Genomic DNA, 12718 nt, shown 5'->3' on the forward strand with positions numbered 1-12718 from the left:
CGTCGGGACTGAAGTAGCGCATCATGCAGCCTATTGCGCAAAGTTTGAGTCGTAACACGACGTCCTGTGGCAGCCGAAAAGCATTATTCAACATGGTGACGTTGCTGTCAGAGTTCCTCCGAGCCATAATTCGTAGGTAGCGGCCATCCATTGCAGTAGTAGTCTTTGGGTGGCCTGAGCGAGGCATGTCATCCGCAGTACCTGTCTCTCTGTACCTCCTCCATGTCCGAACAACATCGATTTGGTTCACTCCGAAACGCCTGGACACTTCCCTTGTTGAGAGATCTTCTTGGCACCAAGTAACAACGCGGACGCGATCGAACTGCCGTATTGACCGTCTAGGCATGGTTGAACTACAGAGCCTTGTACATCCTTCCTGGTGAAATGAATGGAACTGATCGGCTGTCGGACACCCTCCGTTTAATAGGTGCTACTCATGCGTGGTTAGTTACGTCTTTGAGCGGGTTTAGTGACATCTCTGAACAGTCAAAGGGACTACGTGTCTGATACAGTATCCACAGTCAACATCTATCTTCAGGAGTTCTGGGAACCGGGGTAATTCAATATTTTTTTCATGTATGTATGTTTATGAGGAAAATATTGTTAGACATGTTATCCTATAGGAAAATGTCTAATTTTAAATTTGTGTTTTGATTCAAACGAGTATATTCTGTAGAGTACTTCTTACTGAACTATTCCACAAGGCTATTTCATTAACACGTGGGGCATACGTAACATAACCTTAGTTTGAGTACTAAATTTTTCATGTCATGTCTTCGGATGCGAAACACTTTTCGTGCCAGTGGAAGCCATGACACTTTAATACAAAATTTACTTCGTATCAAAATGTCGATGTATTACGAACAATTTTTGTTCATTAGTCAAACTCACTCAATAATTCTTTTGTTAGACATGTAATAGACTGGCTCCTCCTTAGTTCTAAAGTTGATCATTTCGTAAAACAAAGTACAAGTGTTCAGGTTGAGTGGCCTTGTAGGTGGTTAGTGCCATGTGCCAAAAGCGAAAACAAAGGTAATGGAAGCAGCAGAAAGATGGTGGGTGGTACACATGCACGAACGCATCTGAGATCCAGTTCTGTGTAAAATAAGATTAAGAGTGGTTATTTAAATGTGTTGCATTAAAATTGAAGATAGCTGTTTTTTATGATAGGAAAAGTCGTCTCCACAGCGCAAACTGTCGGAAGGAAAGAATTTTTTGCTGAATTGATGGTAAAGTGGCATACACCTAAGCAGGATATGACATTGAACTACAAAAAGGCGTATATATAACAATGGCAACCGGTGCAGAGATGTGAAGGCATCATCCAGCAGCCATTCCAACCCATCTATGGCGTCTCAGGGTGTAACGACAAAAATCTAGGTAGAAAACTTCTGTTAAACAACTTTTAGATGTGTTCAGAAAACCGCCAGTCAGTAATTTTGATTTGTTATCAATTTAGCAGTAATATAGAACAAGGTTTTGGGATTCTTGTAAAGCTGTTTTACCTTAAACAGCGTTCATCTTTCCTAGGGTAAATTGAATTTATATATCAGTTTTACTATTCGAGTTTATTTGTAGCACAGAACGGAGACAAAGGTTTGTTTTTCACGTTATTAAATGAAGATGTTATATGCCCGTTCAGAGAAGCACTATTAGTGCAACGGCAGTATGGTCGCCTTTCTGTACGCTATTTCTTTTTATCTTAGACTTAATTATAAAAGTTATTTTAAAGAATTAATTAAAGTTAAAATGAAATCAGTGTATTTTAGGACAAGAACAGTGTTGTATTGGTAGCAAGTGTGCTGTTAACATTGAAATTTTGGTTCACTTCTCCATCTTGCATCTGAGTTTACAGATATACAAAATATCATTCACACAGGTAACTTTTTACTTAAAAAAACAAGACAGCAAAGTCATCGCAGTATTGCTAAAATTACTTGAAGTTTGAAATATCAATATGTTCACATTTCTTTAATAAAAGTGAAACAGAATTAATTCCTTCAGAGCTGGCGAATAATCTTGGTACAATTAGTCAGTTGTTTGGAGGGAATAACTCCTCAGGACATGTTGAGATTGTCTGCAGTTACGGCTGTTGACTGGATTCCAAAACTTACAGGAACACGTATTATGTTCGACTATAATGACTTTTCTGTAGACTAGAAATCTACTCTGTAGGAATCAGCATGGGTTTCGAAAAAGACGATCGTGTGAAACCCAGCTGGCGCTATTCGTCCACGAGACACAGAGGGCCATAGACATGGGTTCCCAGGTAGATGCCGTGTTTCTTGATTTCCGCAAGGCGTTCGATACAGTTCCCCGCAGTCGTCTAATGAACAAAGTAAGAGCATATGGACTATCAGAACAATCGTGTGATTGAAGTGTTCCTACATAAAAGAGCGCAGCATGTCATTCTCAATGGAGAGAAGTCTTCCGAAGTAGGAGTGATTTCAGGTGTGCCGCAGGGAAGTGTTGTAGGACCGTTGCTATTCACAATATACAGGGTGTTACAAAAAGGTAGGTCCAAACTTTCAGGAAACATTCCTCACACACAAAGAAAGAAAATATGTTATGTGGAAATGTGTCCGGAAACGCTTACTTTCCATGTTAGAGCTCATTTTATTACTTCTCTTCAAATCACATTAATCATGGAATGGAAACACACAGCAACAGAACGTATCAGCGTGACTTCAAACACTTTGTTACAGGAAATGTTCAAAATATCATCCGTTAGCGAGGATACACGCATCCACCCTCCGTCGCATGGAATCCCTGATGCGCTGATGCAGCCCTGGAGAATGGCGTATTGTATCACAGCCATCCGCAATACAAGCACGAAGAGTCTCTGCATTGGGTACCGGGGTTGCGTAGACAAGAGCTTTCAAATGCTCCCATAAATGAAAGTCAAGAGGGTTGAGGTCAGGAGAGCGTGGAGGCCATGGATTTGGTCCGCCTCTACCAATCCATCGGTCACCGAATCTGTTGTTCAGAAGCGTACAAACACTTCGACTGAAATGTGCAGGAGCTCCATCGCGCATGAACCACATGTTGTGTCGTACTTGTAAAGGCACATGTTCTAGCAGCACAGGTAGAGTATCCCGTATGAAATCATGATAACGTGCTCCATTGAGCGCAGGTGGACGAAACTAAAATGAACTCTAACATGGAAATTAAGCGTTTCCGGACACAAGTCCACATAACATCTTTTCTTTATTTGTGTGTGAGGAATGTTTCCTGAAAGTTTGGCCGTACCCTTTTGTAACACCCTGTACATAAATGATCCTGCGGATAACATCGGACGGCCGGCCGCGGTGGTCTAGCGGTTCTGGCGCTGCAGTCCGGAACCGCGGGACTGCTACGGTCGCAGGTTCGAATCCTGCCTCGGGCATGGGTGTGTGTGTGATGTCCTTAGGTTGGTTAGGTTTAAGTAGTTCTAAGTTCTAGGGGACTTATGACCTAAGATGTTGAGTCCCATAGTGCTCAGAGCCATTTGAACAATTTTTTTTAACATCGGACGTTCACTGAGGATTTTTGCGGATGTTCCTGTAGTATATCGAGAGGTTGTAATAATGGAAAATTGTACTGAAATGCAGGAGAATCTGCAACGAATTGGCGCATGGTGCAGGGAATGGCAATTGAATCTCAATGCAGAAAAGTGTAATGTGCTGCGAATACATAGAAAGAATAATCCTTTATCATTTAGCTACAGTATGGAGGTTAGTAACTGGAAGCAGTTAATTCCATAAATTATCTTGGAGAAGGCATTAGGAGTGATTTAAAACGGAAGAAAGCAGGTGTTGACAGATGTGAAAATTACCGAACTATCAGTTTAATAAGTCACAGCTGCAAAATACTAACGCGAATTCTTTACAGACGAATGGAAAAACTGGTAGAAGCGGACCTCGGGGAAGATCAGTTTGGATTCCGTAGAAATGTTGGAACACGTGAGGCAATACTAACCTTACGACTTATCTTAGAAGAAAGATTAAGAAAAGGCAAACCTACGTTTCTAGCATTTGTAGACTTAGAGAAAGCTTTTGACAACGTTAATTGGAATACTCTCTTTCAAATTCTGAAGGTGGCAGGGGTAAAATACAGGGAGCGAAAGGCTATTTACAATTTGTACAGAAACCAGATGGCAGTTATAAGAGTCGAGGGGCATGAAAGGGAAGCAGTGGTTGGGAAAGGAGTGAGACAGGGTTGTAGCCTCTCCCCGATGTTATTCAATCTGTATGTTGAGCAAGCAGTAAAGGAAACAAAAGAAAAATTCGGAGTAGGTATTAAAATTCATGGAGAAGAAGTAAAAACTTTGAGGTTCGCCGATGACATCGTAATTCTGTCAGAGACAGCAAAGGACTTGGAAGAGCAGTTGAACGGAATGGACAGTGTCTTGAAAGGAGGATATAAGATGAACATCAACAAAAGCAAAACGAGGATAATGGAATGTAGTCAAATTAAATCGGGTGATGCTGAGGGGATTAGATTAGGAAATGAGACACTTAAAGTAGTAAAGGAGTTTTGCTATTTAGGGAGTAAAATAACTGATGATGGTCGAAGTAGAGAGGATATAAAATGTAGACTGGCAATGGCAAGGAAAGCGTTTCTGAAGAAGAGAAATTTGTTAACATCGAGTATAGATTTAAGTGTCAGGAAGTCGTTTCTGAAAGTATTTGTATGGAGTGTAGCCATGTATGGAAGTGAAACATGGACGATAACCAGTTTGGACAAGAAGAGAATAGAAGCTTTCGAAATGTGGTGCTACAGAAGAATGCTGAAGATAAGGTGGGTAGATCACGTAACTAATGAGGAGGTATTGAATAGGATTGGGGAGAAGAGAAGTTTGTGGCACAACTTGACTAGAAGAAGGGATCGGTTGGTAGGACATGTTTTGAGGCATCAAGGGATCACAAATTTAGCATTGGAGGGCAGCGTGGAGGGTAAAAAACGTAGAGGGAGCCCAAGAGATCAATACACTAAGCAGATTCAGAAGGATGTAGGTTGCAGTAGGTACTGGGAGATGAAGAAGCTTGCACAGGATAGAGTAGCATGGAGAGCTGCATCAAACCAGTCTCAGGACTGAAGACCACAACAACAACAACATGATCATATAAAGTTGATCGTCGGTGAAGTAGATGCCAGACTGAGATTCATTGAAGTAGATGCCAGACTGAGATTCATCGGAAGAATCCTAAGGAAATGCAATCCGAAAACAAAGGAAGTATGTTACAGTACACTTGTTCGTCCACTGCTTGAGTATTGCTCACCCGTGTGGGATCCGTACCAGATAGGGTTGATAGAAGAGATAGAGAAGATCCGACAGACAGCAGCACGCTTCGTTGCAGGATCATTTAGTAATCGCGATAGCGTTACAGAGATGATAGATAAAGTCCAGTGGAAGACTCTGCAGGAGAGACGCTCAGTAGCTCGGTACGGGCTTTTGTTAAAGTTTCGAGAATATACCGTCACCGAGGAGTCAAGCAGTGTATTGCTCCCTCCTACGTATACCTTGCGAAGAGACCATGAGGATAAAATCAGAGAGAGAGCCCACACAGAGGCATACCGACAATCTTTCTTTCCACGAACAATACGAGACTGGAATAGAAGGGAGAACCGATAGAGGTACTCAAAGTACCCTCCGCCACACAACGTCAGGTGGCTTGCGGAGTATAGATGTAGATGTAGTGTGTTTTAGGCAGGAAGTGCGACTGTGTACAAAATGTAGGCCGGTGGTCTTTCTAGGAGTGAAACCCCAATTAACTGTGTGCTTCAGTGTCAGAGGTTGATTAGCAAATTATTTTGCGCCTTATCCAAATTTAAAAAAATTCTGTTTGCACAAGTGCCAAAAATTATTAATTATTATTTAGTAACTGCGTTCAATCAGTGTCTAGTATTTCTCCAATGCTCAGCTGAGCGAAGTGACAGCGAAATACGTTGAGGAATGCACAGAACAGGGCCAGGAGCCTGCGTTTTTGTGAACGAGTACCGCATAACCGGACACGGCAGCAAAAAATGGGTAAGCACACAGGTATAGAATTAGTACTGTGTGGCTACCGATTGTACCAAAGTTACCACACCAAAATATCAGTAATTCACTAAATACCGCCGGTGCTAGCAATAAACGTCGTCCATTCACTAGGTTAGGGGTAAAGATACCCTGTTGTACTTGACATTTCAGGGACTAAAACTAAATAAATGTCACCTACATGATGAACGAAAGTGATGTCAAAATAACAACCCAAAAGACACGAAATTGTTCTTCGTCTTTCAGAGCTTAACCCTTTACCCTCCAATTGTAATTAAGTTACCAAATAGTTTTTGTACTCGTGCTGGATCCTGCTGTGCAACGAAGTGGCACCTCAAACTACGATTTCCGGGATTCTAGCAGGATGACGGGTGGCGTCAGGAGCGACTCTCACTGACTGGAATAGAAATGTCTTCAGTGATGTGAGCAACTTACAACTGAGCCCCAGTTACCAGGGGAAACGGGTCTGGAGACGCCTCTGATAGTTGAGGATACCAGCCTAACAGTCGCCCACTGCAAGGCACGATAACCAGGAGTGGTAGTATGGTCTGCCATTTCTTTTCATAGCAGGGTCCCTTTCCTTGTTATCCGCATTACCTTTACAGCACAGCGGTAAATAGGCGACATTCTACCTTCTGTATTGTTGCGCTTCGTGGTAAACCATCCTGGGCGTAGATATCAGGAAGGTAATGTCCACCTGGACGTGGCAAGAGTTTCTACTGCTTACCTTCATGCTTGCCGAACCCTACCTTGGCGAGAAAGGTCACCGGATCTCTCCCCAGTCGGCAACGTCTGGAGCATTGTGGCCAGGACGCACCAACGAGATCAGTATTTTGAAAATAAAAGTGGCCAGTTGGGAACAATATGGCACGATATTCCTCAGGAAGACATCCAACAACTCTTTCAATCAACGCCAAGTTGAATAACTGCCTGCGTGCGCAACACAGGTGGACCACTGCGTTATTGCCTTATGCATTCGTAAAGCTCTTTTTCTTGAATTAATCATTCTGTTTTTTTGAAATTGTAATCAGTGTTTTTCCTGTACATCTTCATCACATCCATCCCATTTGGATAATTTCGTCGTGGTGTGCTGCTTTTAATGCACTAAAGTGCAATTTTGGTAAAAGTTTTAGATTGTGGCGTGGTAACCGCAGAAATACACTACTGGCCATTAAAATTGCTACACCATGAAGATAACGTGCTACAGAGCCGACATTTAACCGACAGGAAGAAGATGATGTGATATGCAAATGATTAGCTTTTCAGAGCATTCACACAAGGTTGGCGCCGGTGGCGACACCTACAACGTGCTGACATGAGGAAAGTTTCCAACCGATTTCTCATACACAAACAGCAGTTGGCCGGCGTTGCCTGGTGAAACGTTGTTGTGATGCCTCGTGTAATGCGTACCATCACGTTTCCGACTTTGATAAAGGTCGGATTGTAGCATATCGCGATTGCGGTTTATCGTATCGCGACATTGCTGCTCGCGTTGGTTGAGGTCCAATGAATGTTAGCAGAATATGGAATCGGTAGGTTCAGGAGGGTAATACGGAACGCCGTGCTGGGTCCCAACGGCCTCGTATCACTTGCAGTCGAGTTGACAGCCGTCTTATCCGCATGGCTGTAAGTGATCGTGCAGCCACGTCTTGATCCCTGAGCCAACAGATGGGGACGTCTGCAAGACAACAACCAGCTGCATGAACAGTTCGATGAAGTTTGCAGCAGCATGGACTATCAGCTCGGAGACCATGGCTGCAGTTACCCTTGATGCTGCATCACAGACAGGAGCGCCTACGCTGGTGTACCCAACGACGAACCTGGGTGCACGAATGGCAAAACGTCATTTTTGGATGAATCCAGGTTCTGTTTACAGCAGCATGACGATCGGATCCATGGTTGCCGACATCGCGATGAACGCACATTGGAAGCGTGAATTCGTCATCGCCATACTGGCGTATCACCCGGCGTGATGGTATGGGGTGCCATTGGTTACACGTCTCGGTCACCTCTTGTTCGCATTGACGGCACTTTGAACAGTGGACGTTACATTTCAGATGTGTTACGACCCGTGGCTCTACCCTTCATTCGATCCCTGCGAAACCCTACATTTCAGCAGGATAATGCACGACCGCATGTTGCAGGTCCTGTACGGGCCTTTCTGGATACAGAAAATGTTCGACTGCTGCCCTGGCTAGCACATTCTCCAGATCTCTCACCAAATGAAAACGTCAGGTTCAACGGTGGCCGAGCAACTGGCTCGTCACAATACGCCAGTCACTACTCTTGATGAACTGTGATATCATGTTGAAGCTGGATGGGCAGCTGTACCTGTACACGTCATCCACGTTCTGTTTGACTCAATGCCCAGGCGTATCAAAGCCGTTATTACGGCCTGAGGTGGTTGTTATGGGAACTGATTTCTCAGGATCTATGCACCCGAATTGCGTGAAAATGTAATCACATGCCAGTTCTAGTATAATATATATGTCCAATGAATACCCCTTTATCATCTGCATTTCTTCTTGGTGTAGCAACTTTAATGGCTAGTAGTGTATATACAAAAATCACAACAAAGGACTGGGTCCTCTCTGGCATTATGTTGAGTTATAAAGAAATTTGTTTATTTATTCATATATTAAATAGTGTCTTCTGTTGTTTCTAATGGTTAGGAATTTTTTCTTGCATTAGTATTAACATAATTTGAGGTGAAATTTTGCAGTATAGTAATATAAATTTCAATGCATGCCTGTATTTATTGATTATTGTGTTGGGTTTCATTTTTAAATGTTTTCTTGTTTTGAGAATGTCGACACGCAGACATATCATTCAAACACCTGAAAAATTTCTATTTCACAACCGTACTGATCAAAACTAGTGTCAGTTGTAAAACACTTAAAAACTAATTGTGTCACAGACTAAATCTTTCACCACCAATAACTCACCAGATGGCGATCTCTCCATTCTGTTTCAAAATTTTTTATGTGATATGGGTAATGTAGTACTAGTGCAACCTACGTTAGGTCACTGGGCAACATTCTGTATGGGGAAAATAGATTTTTTATTTATCAAGATTTTGAGGAAATTAGGAAATATTTAGCGGGAGATATAAATATGTAAACATCTTTCATTGACACATTGCGACACAAAGAAATGAGGGTTCTCAAGAAACATTACACGAAACATCTTTGGAGATTTGGTTGTCGAGGGGAAATTAGTGTGTGGGTGGACAAAGGAGATGAAAGTGTAAGTGTGGCTGGTCGGATAGTATAGGAGTCGTGTGGGTTGTGTTTCCTTTTATTTGAACAGTTAAGTGAGTTACAGGTAGATACAACCGAACTGGAATAAAATCATCACGAAATATCACCCCCTATTGCTTGTCCTGGCAGGCAGATGCGTGTTACTAATGAGACTGATCGACCGATATCAAGACGGCAATCTCTACTATCGTTTAAATCGGGATTTCGTATCTAATATTCCTCAAGAATTCCAATGGTAGGTCTCCGGTCTCAAAATTTCAATACATTAAATTCAGGAAATGTGTGGTTTTTAGCTGCCACAGTGTTTTTAGCAATTATAAAGCTCGTTTCATACTATGGTACCTAGACAGGCAATGGAATGAGCTATTCTCCCTCATAGCGACCATTTATTGCACGTCATATCTAACTTAATTCTTCAGCACTTTTACAGAATCGTTCTCAACTTTTATTCTCAAACAATACATTTCAGCTCTCAAAGACTCCGCTTGGGGAGCGTACTCGTCAATATGAACTTAACCGACCGCTCCCTCACCTAGACAGACCTAGAGGATCAAAAGCGCCCTGACCGAAATCACCGATACTGATGCTCAGGAGAACTAATAGGATACAGTGTTGTCAGCTTACTGTTTTCACATACTAACCATACTCAGGCATGTATAGAGCACCTGTTAATTCCTTTTTAAACATATGTAATGTAAAATGTGTTGTATTATGGACGGATCTGGATATCTACACTCCCGGAAATTGAAATAAGAACACCGTGAATTCATTGTCCCAGGAAGGGGAAACTTTATTGACACATTCCTGGGGTCAGATACATCACATGATCACACTGACAGAACCACAGGCACATAGACACAGGCAACAGAGCATGCACAATGTCGGCACTAGTACAGTGTATATCCACCTTTCGCAGCAATGCAGGCTGCTATTCTCCCATGGAGACGATCGTAGAGATGCTGGATGTAGTCCCGTGGAACGGCTTGCCATGCCATTTCCACCTGGCGCCTCAGTTGGACCAGCGTTCGTGCTGGACGTGCAGACCGCGTGAGACGACGCTTCATCCAGTCCCAAACATGCTCAATGCGGGACAGATCCGGAGATCTTGCTGGCCAGGGTAGTTGACTTACACCTTCTAGAGCACGTTGGGTGGCACGGGATACATGCGGACGTGCATTGTCCTGTTGGAACAGCAAGTTCTCTTGCCGGTCTAGGAATGGTAGAACGATGGGTTCGATGACGGTTTGGATGTACCGTGCACTATTCAGTGTCCCCTCGACGATCACCAGTGGTGTACGGCCAGTGTAGGAGATCGCTCCCCACACCATGATGCCGGGTGTTGGCCCTGTGTGCCTCGGTCGTATGCAGTCCTGATTGTGGCGCTCACCTGCACGGCGCCAAACACGCATACGACCATCATTGGCACCAAGGCAGAAGCGACTCTCATCGCTGAAGACGACACGTCTCCATTCGTCCCTCCATTCACGCCTGTCGCGACACCACTGGAGGCGGGCTGCACGATGTTGGGGCGTGAGCGGAAGACGGCCTAACGGTGTGCGGGACCGTAGCCCAGCTTCATGGAGACGGTTGCGAATGGTCCTCGCCGATACCCCAGGAGGAACAGTGTCCCTAATTTGCTGGGAAGTGGCGGTGCGGTCCCCTACGGCACTGCGTAGGATCCTACGGTCTTGGCGTGCATCCGTGCGTCGCTGCGGTCCGGTCCCAGGTCGACGGGCACGTGCACCTTCCGCCGACCACTGGCGACAACATCGATGTACTGTGGAGACCTCACGCCCCACGTGTTGAGCAATTCGGCGGTACGTCCACCCGGCCTCCCGCATGCCCACTATACGCCCTCGCTCAAAGTCCGTCAACTGCACATGCGGTTCACGTCCACGTTGTCGCGGCATGCTACCAGTGTTAAAGACTGCGATGGAGCTCCGTATGCCACGGCAAACTGGCTGACACTGACGGCGGCGGTGCACAAATGCTGCGCAGCTAGCGCCATTCGACGGCCAACACCGCGGTTCCTGGTGTGTCCGCTGTGCCGTGCGTGTGATCATTGCTTGTACAGCCCTCTCGCAGTGTCCGGAGCAAGTATGGTGGGTCTGACACACCGGTGTCAATGTGTTCTTTTTTCCATTTCCAGGAGTGTATTTACCATCTGCCTGGCCCTTTACATTTAGCGGAAATGAGTCGCAAGTGGTATAGCTTAAAAAATTCTGTTTTGTGTATGATGGTTTACTTAAACTGCTAAGCAGGTGACTTTTCCGTGCCCATGCATATGCCCTGAAAAAGCATTCCGTAACGGACAGCAAAACTAAATTCCTGAGTTGTAAGATAGTAATTCTGCAAGGTCTTTTCACCACCACTCTTCTCTGTTGAAAGAACACTGTTGCTTGGTACATCACTCTGCATTGTTGCAGAACTACTCAGCTCTCCCATGGCACTAAACTTTTCCCTCGCTTACTCCTCCCGGCGCCACTGCTGCCACTCCACCTTTCGCTCTCTATGCCAATATGATTACTTAAAAATCGCATGAAAATCAAGTGGGCATTTTCCTATTGCGCGCCACATCACCTTCAACCTCCCTAAATTTTCCAAGCAAGCTATCCATCAGACAGATTTATCACGTATATCGTTTACACCGTAGTGAAAGGATCATCATGAAGTGCCAGCATATGATATCAACTTACACCACCCATAAACACAATAACAAAAAGTGAGACGAAAACGTTAATCTGTAGACCAATAGCTGAAAGTCAATTATCACACAGCCTACACACATACAAACTCCTACACAGCTCATCAGTTACATTCTGCCACAGAAAAATTGCACCACGCATCACACTCATGACATGCTTGCATTTCGCTGATAGATCCCAGGTAAGAGAAGGCGCTGAGATCATAAACGTGACTTCTTATCATGTTTAGGGCATATGACTTATTACTGTAGTTGTTATTTCCTTGCGAATCCGCAGCTGTCTGTGCTAAACTGGGACTGTATCGGTGAATTTTCCCTGTTGAAATCAGTGTTGAAGTTTCGTTTTGTGCACGAAGAGGACTTATCACAGAGACAAGTCCCTAAATTTCAGGAAAGAACTTGAAGCGCGATGGCAGCACTATAGTGAGATTCCGTAAACAGCTGTGAGGTTTCAAAATGGCTTCAGTGATAGAACAATCACATGTGGGTAAATACCTGTACATCGTTCATTGTTTGTATTCTCTGTACATAATATAATATTAAAAGCAACTTCAGTAGAAGCTTTACACGGTTATGTGATTATAAATTCATTTCAATGACGCAAATTTTCAATTTATATTTAACTTTAATGCAGGGAATCGGTAAAAATATGTTATTCGTCGAAGTATATTAGGTAATCATACGCTAATATCTGTTTACAGATGTTGGCGTAAATGTTTTGGTAAGTTGCTGAGA

The sequence above is a fragment of the Schistocerca nitens genome, chromosome 3 (genome assembly GCF_023898315.1).
Source record: "Schistocerca nitens isolate TAMUIC-IGC-003100 chromosome 3, iqSchNite1.1, whole genome shotgun sequence".
Classification (NCBI taxonomy): Eukaryota; Metazoa; Arthropoda; class Insecta; order Orthoptera; family Acrididae; genus Schistocerca; species Schistocerca nitens.